The sequence below is a fragment of the Eleutherodactylus coqui genome, chromosome 11 (assembly GCF_035609145.1).
Source record: "Eleutherodactylus coqui strain aEleCoq1 chromosome 11, aEleCoq1.hap1, whole genome shotgun sequence".
NCBI lineage: Eukaryota > Metazoa > Chordata > Amphibia > Anura > Eleutherodactylidae > Eleutherodactylus > Eleutherodactylus coqui.
Window position 1 is genome coordinate 23,430,909 of NC_089847.1, and position 17,631 is coordinate 23,448,539.

The window sequence follows — 17,631 nt, forward strand, 5'->3', positions numbered from 1 at the left end:
TGCTCATACAACTTTATCCGGGTCGTTGCGGGAAATAAAAAGTTTCTTGAGTCTTGTCTTTTATAAAGTCTTCTTATCTGTCTAGGCATGAAAATGTTGCAACGTTGTGTGATTATTGGGAGTGGGATTATTTTCTTACAGCAGGAAGCCGTACACTTTGTCCTCTCCTGCTGTGTACACTGATCACGCCACAGACCCGTATCCCTATGTGAGGCGCACTTAGAGAGACAGCTGTAGAAAACAGAAAAACATCCCAACACATTCCATATGTGCAACCAGCTAATGTGCAGCCGTGCGCTTACAATCTGTTCGCATGAGCGTCTCTCAGGTAGTGGATGGGGAACGCTCATGGGAGAGATCTACATTGAGTTGGGAGTAGGTTGATTACTGTGTGGTGCATTTTTGGGTCAGTCAGACAAAGCAGAGTCATATTAGTCAGACAGCCCTGGTTTGCACCTCTAACAATCAATGGACAGGTCCCGGTTTCCATTTTAGGCTCCGTTCACATCTGTGCCTGAGGGTGCCTTCACGCTGGAGATGAAATGGCTTCGGGAAATCACAAAATTATGAAGCCAATGGCTCCATTCATATGTGCGATGTTGAAGCGCTTGTGATGTACTATCTTTTTGCAATCTCGCTCATTGTTTCCAATGGGACCGGTGGCACCAGCGCTGGCCTCATTGAAACCACAGCTGCAGCAGTGGATCCTGATGTTCTCCTATTGTTCTCAATGGGGCTGGCCCAATTGAAATCAATGGGAGATGATTGCGATATTCTGCCACTGCTGTAACAGCAGTGGCAAGGGACTCCCCACGGCGAGGATTTTTGAGGTGGGAACTTGAATGACAGCTGAGCGCTGCCTCGAGCCAGTTAGTGATAGGGTCCCCCATTGTGGTCTCAGTAGCAATAGTGACCCCAGTAGTAAGTGACCGCCCCAGTAGTAATAGTGATCCCCCCACATTAGCCTCAGTAGTAATTGGACTCTCGTCAACCAGCAGGTATTCCACTCACCCTGCCGCTGCTGAGCCTGTAACCATTGTCCTCTCCCCTCGGCATCCGCATGGCAGGGAAGAGAAGCGGTCACAGACTCTGTACCACCACCAGACCGGAGCTGCAGGCTGTGTGAGTGAAGAGCCCGTTAGACCTCATGCACATGGGGCAAATTGAGCAGTGGATTCCACGCTTGTCAACAGCTGTGGGCGATCCGCTGCTTAATGTGCCCATAGATGTGCGTGGAGATTCTTCTTTCCATGCACACAAGTGGATTTTATTTGCGGCCGCTACATGCCAAAAATAAAATCACAGCATGCTCTATTTTAAAGCGGATACAAAGGGACGGCTTCCATAGAAGTCAATGGAAGCCGTCCCTCCTGCTGCACTTCTGCAATGATTTATTTCTCTTGCATATCCATACCCGTGCCCACACGCCGGTATGCATGAAACAATGAAAGTGTATTGACTTTCATTGTCTCCATTCACCATGTATCATGTGTTGAAAAAAACGCCCGCGGACATTAGCCCTTAAAAGTATGCGATCTATTGTTGATTGGGCCGCTCTAAACAATAGGACCATGATTTATTGCTAGAAGATGAAGACTCTCTCTGTAACGTAGCTCCACTGAATGATGGGAGTAGTGCTGTCAGACAGGGGCGAGTTGCACCCGGACCCAGGAGTCTTAGGGGGCCCATAAGGCCTCTCTTCTCCATATAGGGAGCCCAGCACTATGAATAAAGCATTATATTTGAGGTTCCTGTTACAGATTTGCATGGGGGCCCAGAAGCTTCAAGTTATGCCTCAGCTGTCAGACAACATAACTCAATCCCTTGAACTCTGCAGGTCCCTGCAATTGGATTCCCACTGATCCCAACATTATACAATCACTGATTAAAAACCTTTTATAGGCCCAATTTTTTTTAAATAAAGTGGTAATATTTAGGCTACTAAAAAAATTTGAAAAGTAATGATCCCATTTGGGAACACTGGCATGTAAAAGGTTAAGATAAAAATAAGCCCTTTATTAAATTTCCTACATATTTATCCAACCTGTATCTTTTTATAGTAACATAGCATGTAAGGCTGAAAAAAGACATATGTCCATCCAGTTCAGCCTATAAACCCCCCCCCCCCCCCCCCCCCAGTGTTGATCCAGAGGAAGGCAAAAAAAAAAACTAATGAGGTGGAAGCCAATTTTTCACCATTTAAGGTTAAAAAAAATCCTTCCTAACTCCAATTTGGCAATTGAAAAAATCCCGGATTACCGACTCATCTGAAGTCAGAAGTCATATAACATATAATATTGTATCACCCAAGAAAGACATTCAGCCCAGTCTTGTACTCTATTATTGAATTTGCCATCACCACGTCCACCGGCAGAGAGTTCCATAGTCTCACTGCTCTTACAGTAAAGAACCCACTTCTATATCGGTGTAGAAACCTTGTTACAGTCCTGGTTATAAACAGATTAGCTACACTAATATAATGAATTGCATTAACGGCACTTTCCTAATCTACTTCTATTATATAAATCTCTACGTGATAACAGCGGCCGCTGGCTGAATACCGCGTACAGCTGCACAGGGGAGCACTAGAAAATTTGATAACATAATGTGATTGCTTAACATATAGTGAATAAAAAGGGCGTTGAGGAAGAATGTGAGGATGGGGATTGACAGCATCTGTTTTTTTTTATTCAGTTCACACCCTAAACCTACTGTCTTTATTGCAGCCCTTAAGCAAACATAATAAAGTGTTTCCCGGGTTTTGTTTTACGAGTGTACAATGAATTGTAGCTTTTGTCTTTTATTTCTTTTTTTCTTACTCCTGATGAGCATGCCCACGCGCAGAGGAACTGTTCGGGACTTTCTCTGCAAACTTCCACCCACAAACTGTAGCAGGTTACACTATGGAGCATGTGGATGAGATTTAAGAACCTCTACCGATTTATGCAGACAGACTGAAGACAAACCGTGTAGTCTTCTATGCTCTGCCATCTGCCTCCTATTTCTTGCTAACCTGCCTAAGGTCAGTGGCGAACATAGAATTGATGGGGCCTCCCAATATGGCGTTCAATTTTAACTCCCAGGACAAGAGGACTGTATTTCCCATTCTGTACCCTTTAAAAAGACACTTGCCCTCCCACAGCTACATCAACGGAGAGATAAAAAAAGCTATGGCGGCCAAAAGATGTTGACTAGAGATGAGCGAGCATACTCGGTAAGGCGATATACTCGAGAGAGCATCGCCTTTTTCGAGTACATGCTGGTTCGTCCCTGAAGATTCGGGGGGCCGCGGGTTGTGGAGGGGATCGGGAGGGAGAGAGAGAGAGAGGGATCTCTCTCACTCTCCTCCCTGCTGCCCCGCACCGCCCCCGACCCCCGCGGAAAAATATAACTGATTCCACAAATAAAACAAGCCTGTAGCAGCTACGTCGATGGAGAAATAAGAGAATTAATTTTTTGAAGGTGAGGAGGAGATAAAAAATGAGGAAAAAAATGGCCGCATCTTTAAAGGGTTAAGAATCCTCTTCCAAAATGGACTTAATAAGAAGTTTTTGTTTGCATGGCAGGGGTCAAATACTGTATATTCAACTTGCTGCTCAGCAACAGAAACTTTAGTTTTCTCATGACTCTCTACCGCCATGGAAGCTGACAGACTGGAGAAGTATCGGCAGTTTTGCAAATTTAACAGTCGCAGTTGACAACATCCTAAAACATAGTCTGTACATCTATTGGAGTCACATATTACAGTTTAACCATGTGAAGCTTGTTCATCTGATACTGTATCCCCCCAACTCAGATGAGCAGGAATGTGTTCTCAAAAGGGGGAGTGTGGAGTAAGCCGCTACCAGCCACCTCCATGGTGGTTTATCTCCCTTCAGAACAAACAATACAGCATGTTGAAATCCAGCATGCCTGACTCTTACACCCCCTCCAACACCGGCAATTGGGATACCACTGTACACACAAGATGGTCGGCTATTCTCCCAAAATCGACAGCTTTAGTCAACATTCATCTGATGTGTATGAGCACCTCTTTATACTTCCAGTCTGACAGATCTCAGTGTGAGTTAGTAAATGGCAACTCTACCTTACTTTCAATTGTCTGAACAGCTTCTTAGAAAAGGTCACTGACCCAAAAAGTTATCCCATTTTCTTCTCTCACGTATTGGACTTGTCGCAGTAAAAGGAAGACTTCTTACACGTGTAGAGAGTATTTGATGTAACACTAAAATGTGCACAAATGTATTTATTTTACATTTATATAGTGTATATATCTGGTTTCGCCCTATGGTATACTTGTATGATTTCCTAGATATGAGTTTCAGCACTGTCTTGAACTTGGTCTATGTTGGTCACCTGGGAGCTATGAAGTGGTCGTGGGGTGTTGGTCCACCAAAGCAAACTTGTGAGGTGTCCCAGGACTGAGAAAGCTACAGAAGCCTCCTAAACTACAGGTATCCAACTCCTGCGAATGAGCGCACTCCCATGCTGGGTCAAGTAATCAGTGTCCAGAAAGACAGGCCGGATGCAGAAGCAACTAGTATATGATGTTCTACAAGGTGCTCATTAACAGAGACTGTCTCCGAGTTGTTGGAATTGTTATATGTGAGCTGTTTATTGAGATAGATTGTTATGGAGATGTTCAATAAACACGTTCCTGGTTAAGTGCCATGTGGAACAGACGTGCCTTCCTTGTTGCTTCTGCCTTGATCAAATATAATCACTGTGGCAAAGGTTTCTTTGACAGCCTGCCAGCTGCACACCGGACCTGAGCCTGTACAAAGGGGAGGGGACCTGCTCTCTCTCTGAGTCCGGAGGTAAGGACACCCAGTGGCTGATGGGGAGGGGACAGACTGCTCCGGACCTGCCATAAAATGGTAGCGACATATGAATATGGTAAGATCAAATGTATCTAAACTCTTATTTGTTCCTGCCCATTGACTAGGGCGTCAGATGTACTGTAGTACCCCAGAGTTGGGTACTCCAGCACTTCTGTGGTTAGATAAGGGTTAATTCATATTTTGTTAAAGTGTGTGATAAATGTGAAGGTTTATGTTTTTATGGTGTTTTTTCCTATGTCTCACTGTATGATGTTTTCTGACAAGGCTCTCCGATCCCTTAGTGAGCTCAGGTTACTTAGCAACAGCTCAGGGAAAGGTTAGCCAGAGCCAGAAGAGAAGAGGGCCTGTGGTTGGTAAATTCCCTTTATAGGCTAGGTTAGAGTAACAGTCTAAAAGTAGGAGTGTGTGGAGCTTGAGTCAGCCTAAAGTCTACAGCTGAGTCCGAGGCTAGGAGAGACTGGGGAGGAACAACAAGAAAACCTCTGCTAGGCCATCGCAGAGCAGACAGTGTGGTGGGAAGGAGAAACAACTAAAGTGTGAGTACTCAAGATCCAGAATTGTTAGTGAAGTCAGAAGAGGAGAGAAGAAGGAGTTTTAAGCAAAGGAAGAAAAAAGTCAGGAAAGAAAAAAAAAACTAAGTCAGTCATTCATAGGCACAGCCAGGGAGAAAAGCTGAAAAGAAAAGCAAAGTGTACAACTGTAATTTCTTGTATCAATCCCCTGAGACAAGCGCAGAAGAAATCAATGCCTGCAAATGTAATCATTAATTTTAAAGTCATCTAATGCAAACTGTTGAGAGCAAATCAATGTGAAACCTCCTTTGCCTTTTTGGAAAATAAATTTGTTCATGCTACAACCTGACTCCTGGAGTCCCTTCTCATCGACATCAGATCTGCACTGAGGTACCACACTACAGGCTCCAGGGAAAACAGAGGTTCTAGCCCCATTTTTCTCAAGTTCTCAACTTTTTGTAACTTATTATTTTTGTTCGGAATGGGTCCCTACCGGTATACGGACCAGTGTCACAACAAAACAACATCTCACCCTACCCGACTACGTGGGTAGCACCCCATGGGGTATTACCACCTTACCCTACCCGACTCTGCGGGTAGCACAAAATAAGAACTGCCAATTTACCACTGTGTGGCCCGGCACCAGACTGTGTTTGCAATTGGATAGGAGCAGTAGTGCCACCGTGACTATCATCAAGATTTACCGCTGTCTCCCCCTCCTCAGTTTGGGTCGCAATATGCACCACACAATGGTACAATGAATGACCAGGTCTGAATCGCTACTTCTGCCAGGGTTACTATCTTTGTTACCAAAAGGTACCTGTCATGGTAAAAGGAGGCATGGTTTGGGGATGTGGTTAGGGATATGGCTTATTACAACATGTTTTTACCTCTGTTATTTGAGTAGCCCTCAGTACTAATAGTGCCCCCTCTCCATGGTCCCTATAGTAATAGTGCCTTCTCTCAGTGCCCCAATAGTGCCTTCTTTAATGGCTCCAACAGTAATAATGCCCCCTTTAGTGGCCAGAGTAATAATAGTGGCTACAATATTAATAGTGCTCTCTTTAGGGACCCCAGTAATTATAGCACCCCAAACCTCTGCCCGAGCAGGAACCCTATTATCATTAAGCGCTGCAATTCATTTCTCCAGTCAGGAGGGGGCACAGCTGCAGCAGTCACAGAAAATCCTAACTCCTCCCCTTGCGCCTGTGTTATGTACAGTATATGCAGGAAAGCTGACTCCGTAGGCAGGAGTGGGAATCTTCTCTGAGCTGCAGCATCGTCCCCTTGTAGTAGCTGAGAGTTAACGGGGCCCCTCCATAATCTTAAGCGTTTATCTCGTGCCTTTGTATTGTCAGTGTCTTCTATATTGTATGCATTTGATGTGTATTGCACCTCTGCAGCACTGAATGGGTTAATGTCTGAGAAATGTATCATATCATAAGTCACGTGATCATGCTGTATATATGTGTTTGCAAGAGATGCTGGCAGTGAGTTTTGCAAGAGTCTAGCAGGAATCTGCAAGTTAGTTGGAGGAGCCTAAGTCAGTTGAGCCTGTCTTGAGGAGAAAAGCATCTTTTATAGAGTAGGAGAAAGTGTGCCTCGTCTTACGAGGATTCCCAAAATGGAAGAGGCTGAGCGAAGGCCTGATGCCTGTCCTGGGCCCAATTTACCAAGGTCCCCTCAGTGCTAGTTTGGAGTAGTAAGAGAGAGAGAGAGAGGAGCCGCCATGCAACACCAAGTGGAACTTCCAAATGTGAGTGTGTACCAGTCGAGAGCTAGAGAGAGAGTGAAGAGAGTCGCCGGGAGCAGAACCCCACAGATAACTGGGACTGTGGCTTTTTCTGTCATCCTGTGAATCCTCCCTGTCAAACCACTATCTGTTTGGCACCTATGTTTGGTTGGCAGCTGTATTTTTCATGAACTGTTAACGTATTATTCAAGTAAACGAGCTCTACCGACCATTCCCGGTTTTGCTTAGAAAGTTACCCCTGTGTGTGTACTCTTTATTACAACTTTTGGATTCACCACAGAGGACGGAACCGTGGTGTCTCCCGTGACAACCAGAATGGAAGGTAAATCGCGGATTGGGTTTTCCCTGTGAAACTCCCCAGGCAGTAGCTTGACCAGGTCCCATGCTACCCCCAGGGCAGAAAATGGAGAGCCCCGTGACAAGGCTTTATCTACTCCGCCATCTCCTCAGCTGTGGGCCTTCTTCTTGAACGCTGCACCTTCCCGACCAGAGCTTCAGGTTGAGTTACAACGCTTGACAAGGCTGTTGCCCGGCCAGAGGTCGTCACACCTGGTAATTATTTTTTACCAGTCATTTTGAGTAAATTACCAGCCAGACCAACGACTGCCCATTGGCAGCCCTAACTACTGCCCATAATGGAGCATCACTGGATCCATCACTGTCACAGTTACATTGCATAGAAAGAGGTGTAATAATACTGTGCTGTGATAAATATGAAAGTGTTATCAGCCAAATAACATCATCTGCCGATGTATTTATTGACCTACTATGGACGGGACAAACAGCGCGGATACACCCCCTATTTATGACAAGTATAATGAGCTGGTGCCGCATATACAAGTATGAGGCCTGTATCAGGGCAGCGTGTGTGCAGAGCCGTTATCTCGGGTCACCTGAGTGTGTCGCACGCCAAGGATAACATGATGTAAGATGGCTGTGTATTGCCTGTAGGTGTTCTGCCCTTTGGTGAACCCTACGCACAGTTCTGGGAAATGCAGCTTTTGTGTCATCGCTGCATACAGTTAGAATGCGGCCTTGAGTCGCTGATGTCATGGGGGTGTGTGCAGCTTTAACGCGCCAATGGCATTTCCTGAATTTTGGAACATTGAAGACACATGAAAGAACCACTAAAAAATATTATTAGACAGACGCGGCTGAACAAATTCTCCATGAAGTTAGAAAGTAGTAACATATGGAAACATTAAAGCAGAAATGGAAGTCGGCAAATTTATAATCTTGTAAAGTTATTTAAAGGGCTTCCACATAGTCATGTAAATAAAGTTCATTGAAGAGTGCATGGGATGAGCTCATGCTATGTAATATGTTACATGTACTAATTTAGTAACTAAGTCCTTCGGGATGAATCCAGCGCACAACCGCATGTTATGTGGCCTGCCAGCCCTGCAGCAACCTAATAGGCATTCCACCCAACCCGCCTGCAGGTCCGGTCTGGCAGCAGCATTGTAGAGTCTGTGACCACTGACCTCTTCCCACCGGGGTCTGTGTGCAGAATCAGCCGCAGCTGTCAGACCATAGATGCAGGCTGGCTGAGTGGAATGCCTGTAGGGATGGTTTTTGGCCAAAAGTCGCTATTACTACTGGATCCACCATGGGAGGCACTGTTACTACTCAGGCCACTATTATTACTGGGGCTACCAATATTGGGAACACTTACTACTGGGACCACTCTTACTACTGTGGCCAATATGGTGTTCATTCACTGCTGGGGTCAGTATAGGATCACTATTAATTCTGGGGGAAATTATAGGGGCACAGTTACTACTGGCACTTATATTGGGGTCACTTATTACTACTGGAGCCACCAATATAGGGGACACTTACTACTGGGGCCAGTATGGGGTTCACTTACTACTGGGGTCACTATTACTTCTGGGGGAAATTATCGGGGCACAGTTATTACTGGCACTTATATTGGGGTCACTTATTACTACTTGAGTCAATATAGGGGACACTATGGGTGACCCTATTACTACTGGGATGACTATGGGGGACACTATTTCTACTGGAGTCACTATGGGGTTCACTCATTACTGGAGCCAGTATGGGGATCACTATTACTGGGGTCACTATAGGGGTAACTGTTACTACTGGAGCAGTAACTGGAGGAATGCAGCCTTCATAACAAGCTGTCTGGCCTGCGGTGAGGTGACCCTGGGAGCACTGCAGAAGCCCAGCGAGGAGAAGATCTGGTAAGGAGACTGACGGGGAGGAATGGGTAAGTATAGAAATTTTTTTTTTTCATGACAAAACCCCTTTAAGGTACCTTTACACGGCGCAATAGTTGCCCAATAATCATTCAAACGACAGGGCACTGAACGAGAAGTCGCTCGATTCTCACTAACTGTACTGTTTAGCTCACTGAAATGGAACGACTACTGAGCGGCTTCTCGCTCATTGTAAATAGGAGTCACTAAATCTTTGATTTACTAATGTTTACTGTGTATGGAGGCAGGTGGCTGGAAGAGATCTTTAGCAACTCCGCCTGTATTATTTGATTATCGCTCCTGTGTAAAAGCGATAGATGCTGGGAGGGTTATTGTTCTGTGTAAAGACATTTTGTTAGTTCTTCTCAGGGGCATAGCTAAAGGCTTAGGGGCCTGGGTGCAAAAGTTCAGTTTGGGGTCCCCCCACCACCACCTGTACCAGTATGCATACCTAAACCATGCTGCATACAGCTGCAAAACTAATTTACATACATGATTTAGCCCCTATGGATGCCTCAGCTACAGTGGAAAAATGTCAAATAAAAAAACCCAAAAAGACATGTGAATGTCCCCCAGGAGGTGTTATATGACGTCATGGGGGACATAGATGATAAGAAACATAATTATATACATAAGTAAATAAAAATGACAGAATACAACAACAATATATACATAAGAAAGAAAATAACGCAAAGCCGACGCCAACCAAAACCGCAGCTGTATGCGCCCTGTAAACCAAAATCATACATATAATATATCAAAACGTCCAAAATAAAATAAGAAACCTGTTCCCATACTTTATTTTAGCGTAAATATACTAATAAAAAAAAACTCTAAATGTTAAAAAAAAATCATTTTTTAAATTTTTTACCCCCAATAAAACTAAAAAAAAAAAAACAGGAAAAAAAAGTCAGTGAAAAAGATATTAAAAATAGCCCTACATGTCACGGAAAAAAAACTGCAGCAAAAATAATTTTGGTAGCTGAATGAATCAAATAGGGCAGTAAACCTACCACATGGTTGAAATCCATAAAACGTCTCCATTACTTAAGGTACAAAACAGCCTGATCCTTAAGGGGTTAATAGCTAACAAAAATACATGATGTTATAACAAGCTTTCGGATCATTTTAGGACTAAGGATGAGCGAGTATACTCGCTAAGGCACTACTCGTCCGAGTAATGTGCCTTAGACGAGTATCTCCCCGCTCGTCCTTAAAGATTCGGGGGCCGCCACGGAGCGAGGAGCTGCGGGGGAGAGCGGGGAGGAACGGAGGGGAGATCTCTCTCTCCCTCTCTCCCGCCCGCTCTCCCTTGCTCCCCGCCGCGACTCACCTGTCAGCCGCAGCGGTCCCCGAATCTTTAAGGAAAAGCAGGGAGATACTCGTCTAAGGCACATTACTCGGACGAGTAGTGCCTTAGCGAGTATACTTGCTCATCCTTATTTAGGACTAGAGATGAGCGAACGTACTCGCCCGAGCTTGATACTCGTTCGAGTATTAGCGTGTTCGAGATGCTCGTTACTAGAGGCGAGCACCACGCGATGTTCGAGTTACTTTCACTTTCATCTCTGAGACGTTAGCGCGCTTTTCTGGCCAATAGAAAGACAGGGAAGGCATTACAACTTCCCCCTGCGACGTTCAAGCCCTATACCACCCCCCTGCAGTGAGTGGCTGGCGAGATCAGGTGTCACCCGAGTATATAAATCGGTCCCTCCCGCGGCTCGCCACAGATGCGTTCTGACAGAGATCAGGGAAAGTGCTGCTGATGCCGGAGCTGCTATAGGGAGAGCTTTAGGAGTGATTTTAGGCTTCAAGAACCCCAACGGTCCTTCTTAGGGCCACATCTGACCGTGTGCAGTACTGTTGAGGCTGCTTTTTGCAGTGTTGCACTTTTTTTTTTTTTTTGTATATCGGGCGTGCAGAGCATTGCGTCCTCAGCCTGCAGTCATTGTACAGAGTATAGGGCCAGTACTGGTGAGGCAGGGAAAGAGATATTCAGGCTATATAGGCAGTGGGCTTTTTCCAAAAAATTGGGGAAAAATACTATATTTGGGCTGCCTGTGACCGTCTTCAGTTTACTGCGTGTCTGCTGGGGGTAGTAGTCCTAATTAATACGCAGCTAAGCGTTACAGCAGGCTTGCGCAAAATTGTTTCCTGGATCTGCTGTCTCTGTTACATCAGCGCCGTCATCCCGCCAGAGGGAAACAGTATACATAATATTATACGCTGCCTACAGTATCTATCTGCTGGGGGTAGTAGTCCTAATTAATACGCAGCTAAGCGTTACAGCCGGCTTGCGCAAAATTGTTTCCTGGATCTGCTGTGCGTTCCGTAAGGGAAGTCAGCCTCCAACCACAGGCCAATAAGCGGCACATTTAATTACAGCGTTCTGTTTCTGCACTACTGGTAATACTGCATGCTGAGGGGTAGGGGTAGGCCTAGAGGACGTGGACGCAGGCGAGGACGCGGAGGCCCAAGTCAGGGTGTGGGCACAGGCGAAGGCGCAGTTCCGAGGGCCAGGTAGCAGGGGAGGCGCAGAGATCAGGCAGCATGTACAGCACAGGCAGGGGAACACTCTCTAAGGCCTTTGACAGCTTTCTGGCTCCCCAGCAAGACTGTGTCACCGCTCCCCAGTCAAGGCTGAGTCGGCGGGAGCACTGTAAAAGGATGGTGAGGGAGTACGTAGCCGATCGCATGACCGTCCTCCGTGACGCCTCTGCCCCCTACAACTACTGGGTGTCGAAGCTGGACACGTGGCCTGAATTTGCGCTGTATGCCCTGGAGGTGCTTGCTTGTCCTGCGGCTAGCGTCTTGTCAGAGAGTGTGTTTAGTGCGGCTGGGGGAATCATCACGGATAAGCGTACCCGCCTGTCAACCAACAGTGCCGACAGGCTTACACTCATCAAGATGAACAAAGCCTGGATTTCCCCAGACTTCTCTTCTCCACCAGCGGACAGCAGCGATACCTAAGCAATACGTAGGCTGCACCCGCGGATGGAAGCATTGTTCTCTATCACCATCAAAAACGTGGACCTTTTAGCTTCATCAATCTGTGTATAATATTCCTCCTCCTCCTCCTGCTCCTCCTCCTGAAACCTCACGTAATCACGCCGAACGGGCAATTTTTCTTAGGCCCACAAGGCTCAGTCATATAATTTTTGTAAACAATTTTTATACGTTTCAATGCTCATTAAAGCGTTGAAACTTGCACCTGAACCAATTTTTATATTAACTGGGCTGCCTCCAGGCCTAGTTACGAATTAAGCCACATTAACCAAAGCGATTAATGGGTTTCACCTGCCCTCTTGGTTGGGCATGGGCAATTTTTCTGAGGTACATTAGTACTGTTGGTACACCAATTTTTTGGGGCCCTCGCCTACAGTGTAATCCATTAATTTTTTGCCCACCTGCATTAAAGCTGACGTTACATCAGCTGTGATGGGCACTGCAATGGGATACATTTATGGACAGCCGTTGGGTTCCAGGGAGCCACCCATGCTGTCGGTCCACACGGAGTTGTAACTGCATGTGTCCACTTCTAAAGAACCCCAGTCTGACTGGGGCCTGTAGTGTGGCCCGAAGCCCACCTGCATTTAATCGGACGTTACCTCAGCTGTGATGGGCACTGCAATGGGATACATTTATGTACAGCCGGTGGGTTCCGGGCAGCCACCCATGCTGTCGGTCCACACGGAGTTGTAACTGCATGTGTCCACTTTTAAAGAACCCCAGTCTGACTGGGGCATGCAGTGTGGGCCGAAGCCCACCTGCATTAAACATGACATTACCTCAGCTGTGATGGGCAATGCAATGGGATATATTTATGTTCCGCCGGTGGCTTCCTGGCACCCACCCATGCTGTCGGTCCACACGGAGTTGTAACTGCATGTGTCCACTTCTAAAGAACCCCAGTCTGACTGGGGCATGCAGTGTGGGCCGAAGCCCACCTGCATTTAATCGGACGTTACCTCAGCTGTGATGGGCACTGCAATGGGATACATTTATGTACAGCCGGTGGGTTCCAGGGAGCCACCCATGCTGTGGGTGCACACGGAATTCCCATTGCGGAGTTGTACCTGCCTGTGACTATTTATAAAAAAATGCGGTCTGACTGGGGCATGCAGACACCTTGACAGAATGAATAGTGTGTGGCACATAGGTTCCCCATTGCTATGCCCACGTGTGCAGCTCCTGATGGCGGTGGCACAGGATTATATTTCTCATTGCTTCTGTACAGCATTGTGGGCTATCGCCCCGCCCCTTTTAAAGAGGGTCTCTGCCTAGCCGTGCCAACCCTCTGCAGTGTGTGCCTGCGGTTCCTCCTCATGGCAGACGCACTTATAAATAGACATGAGGGTGGTGTGGCTATGAGGCCAGCGTGTGGCATGAGTGCAGCTGAAGGCTGCGCAGGGACACTTTGGTGTGCGCTGTGGACACTGGGTCGTGCAGGGGGGGGGGGGTTGGGCAGCATGTAACCCAGGAGAAGTAGCAGCGGAGTGTCATGCAGGCAGTGATTGTGCTTTGTTGGAGGTAGTGTGGTGCTTAGCTAAGATATGCATTGCTAATGAGGGCTTTTCAGAAGTAAAAGTTGTTGGGAGGGGGGGGGCGACTCTTGCCGCTATTGTGGCTTAATAGTGGGACCTGGGAACTTGAGATGCAGCCCAACATGTAGCCCCTCGCCTGCCCTATCCGTTGCTGTGTCGTTCCCATCACTTTCTTGAATTGCCCAGATTTTCACAAATGGAAACCTTAGCGAGCATCGGCGATATACAAAAATGCTCGGGTCGCCCATTGACTTCAATGGGGTTCGTTACTCGAAACGAACCCTCGAGCATCGTGAAAATTTCGTCCCGAGCACCCGAGCATTTTGGTGCTCGCTCATCTCTATTTAGGACCCTTCCCCAGGCAAAATCCTAAGAGGATCTGAAAGCTCGCTATAACATCATGTATTTTTGTTAGCCATTAAAAGGTATCATATCTACAAGATTACTTGGTTTCTCTTGCTGAGAACAATCACATTTTCTCCACTGGCTAACACCGTACCAAACCTTTTTTTTGTTTTACATTATAGGAAATGACATGAATAGACAACTTATAGAATCATAATTGATATTTCTAGCCGAACAAATGTGATATCACTTAAAGGGATTTTTCAGGCCCCCGCCAATATTAGATTTGTGGGGGCCGACTCCCGACAATCAACTGCAGCCTCTTCTTCGGTCTGTGATGTCATGTTCATTGGTCATATGCCCTTTGTGCAGCTCAGTCCCATTCAAGTGAATGAGATTGAACCCCAATACCAGGAACCACCACAATTAAACAAACAGCGCTGTAACCAGCGTAGAATAAAGAAGCCACAGAGTTTACCAGAGTGTCTGCGGGCTGTTCAGATAGCTGATTAGCGCAGGTGCCAGAAGTCAGCCCCATCAGTCTGATATTGACAACCTATCCTAAGGACCTTAGGTCATCAATATCTTAGTCCTGGAAAACCCCTTTTAAAGGCATGTGCACCTTAAAGATGTTATTCAGCTTTAGAAAAACATGACGGCTTGCATCGTGAAGCAGGTTGTGTGTGGTATTGCTGATACCCTTTATACTAAATCCTATACACTTAAAGCTACCCTCCAGTCTCAGACAAACGTAACGTCTTGTGGAATTTATTGCATCTTTTTCCACAGACTTTAATTGATGGCAGCTATTTTATTGAATTTGTGGATAACCCCTTTGGGGCATTAATATATATGGGTGAAAACAAAGATGTCCATATGGTAACAAATGGGTGCAGCGTCCGAGGAGCCCAAGCCTAGGAGACAGCGGGGTAGAGTTTAAGCCTTGTCACGGTGGCTCTTTCGTCTCCCACCCAGAAGGTAACCAGGGGCACGTTCAAGGGGCCCGAGGGCAGGCTATTAAATAGGTTAACCCAGTAATGGTTTAGTCCTTTTTGCCACCGTTCCGTCCTCCGCTGTGAATTCTAGACGATGGAATAAAGAGTCCACATACGCAGAGTGGAAGTTTAAAGGCAGAATGGTCGGTAAAGCTATTTACTTGGAACACAACTTGAATAAATCCATAAGCAATACAAAACATCCACCGACGAGACACTGGTGCAAGAGGACACGTGGTGTGACAGGGACGAAACATGGGAGGACAGAGGGACTTCCACAGGCCACGTTATCTGTGGATCTCTGTTCCGGGAAACCTTTCCACGAACACTCGCCAACTCTCTACTGGTGCACACTCACGGAGCAGGAACATACACGCAGCACTGCATGGGGGGACTCGCAATCCCTGCGGCTTTTCTCTCTCTCTCTAATCTTCAGGTAGGGAAGAAGAAGGGATCCACAACAGCTTCCTTCATCTTCCCTACACACAGACTGAAGGGGTTTGTGAGCAGACAGGCTCCACACTTGTAAGCAGGAGGCTTACAGCAAGACTGACAGGAAGGACAGACAGAAAAAGACAGACCACTCAAGCACCTTGCAAATACATATATCAAACAAGGTCACATGACACACAAAAGATACATTTCCAGACATAGCCCAGACAGTAACCCATTCAGTGCTGCAGCTATGCAATACACATCATATTCACTCACATGGAACACATTGACAATACATAAGCAGAAGACAACATAGACCATCCAGAAACTTATGAGAATGGAGCCGTTGCATTAGATACTCAGTATGACAGGTTAAAGTACAGCTGTACATATCAGGACGTTAACACATAGGATGACTGTCATGAACCAGCTGAACTTTTGTTCTAAGCTGTACCCAAAAAGACGCATTCACACACAACCACAGCTCAGCCATACCGAACTCAGTCTACGGCATACCTCTACATACCCTTCTAGGCAATACAACATCCAAGGGGACCACACTTTCTTGCACCTATGAAGGGGATTTAGTAGAAATATAAAATATTTTATAGAACAGCACATATTTATTTATGTAGTGGCTTAGAGTTAGGGACCCTCTAGTTCTGTGCTTGCCCCCCATATGGATTTGTCCTGCATTTGTGTGTGTTTGGGCCTACGTGGTTGTTGCTTTTTGTGTCATTGGAGGTGACCTTTCGGGTTTCTTGAGCTATTGTCACTAATCTTGGTGGTGTCTGCGTGACTGTCTCCCTAACCCGCTGTGTGTGATGTGATTGGTAGAGTGGTTGGGGGCGCAGTTTAGTTAGTGAGAGGGAGAAGGAGAGATGTAGTCAGAGAAGAGGTACGTGTGAGCAGGAGGCTGAGGCTCTGACGCTTCCGTCTGGGTTAGGCCCGTCTCGTTTCATCTAGCTTTGAGATGTATCACCTCATGGGACCTAAAGTAAGCATCAGTTCGTGGAGTAGGAGTCGTCGGAAAATGTTACACACGCCCCTGCTTAACTGCAAAGAAGAGGGAAAGTACCATCTCCACTACTGCAAGTCGGAGGACAAGACTGGCATGAGTGTTTTGCTCCATAAATGTTAGTAGGTCAGTGAGGAAACAGCGTAAACAGTGAGAAAGGACTCTTTGTGTTTGACTCTCCATGTCAGGATTGCTCTCCCCAGAACCGTCCATCAGATAACTGAGACTGATGACATTGGTATTTCGGGAAAAGAGTGTTTTGTCTAACACACGTGTGTCAGAAGATAGTGAAAGGAAAAAGTGCCAGTAATATTGAACTTGAGACTATTGCAGTAATGTACTTGGAAAATCAAAGTTGGAAATATCCAGTAAAAACCGTGTGCCTTGGGTTTTAAAACTGCACTTTGACTGTGGACTCTTTATTTGGTTTCTTTGACGCGTTACTAGAAAGGGGCACTGGCGTCACGTGACCAGTTAAACTATCATTTCTCTGCTGGCACAACTGCTAGCTTTTAACCTCACATGCTGACAGGACAGAATGTGTTTTGGGATGTGACAAAAGGAGACAGTAGAGCCATTGTGACCCACCATTTTCCCCCATCGTCTCCCTAACCAAAAGGTTTGACCCTGTCCGCTGCATTTACCAGATGCAACAAGTGACATAGTGATGGTGTATCAAGTGATTTTCACGCTATTATTACCACCTTTTTAGCACAAGGTAGCAAAATGCAAAAAATAACTTCCTCTATAATAAACTCATCTATAATTAAGAAGTAGGGGGAGAATTCTCAGGAATTCCTAACTGCAATGCATAAAAGAATAAGGTTGCCTTTACACTGCACTATTCTTGTTTGCAATGGTGTTTAAGCAGGCAGATTCATTATTGACTCGTTCAACAAGAATTGTTCAGTTCTTGTTCAGCTTTCACATTCGCTGCATGAAATATGGAACAAGAAGTGTTTA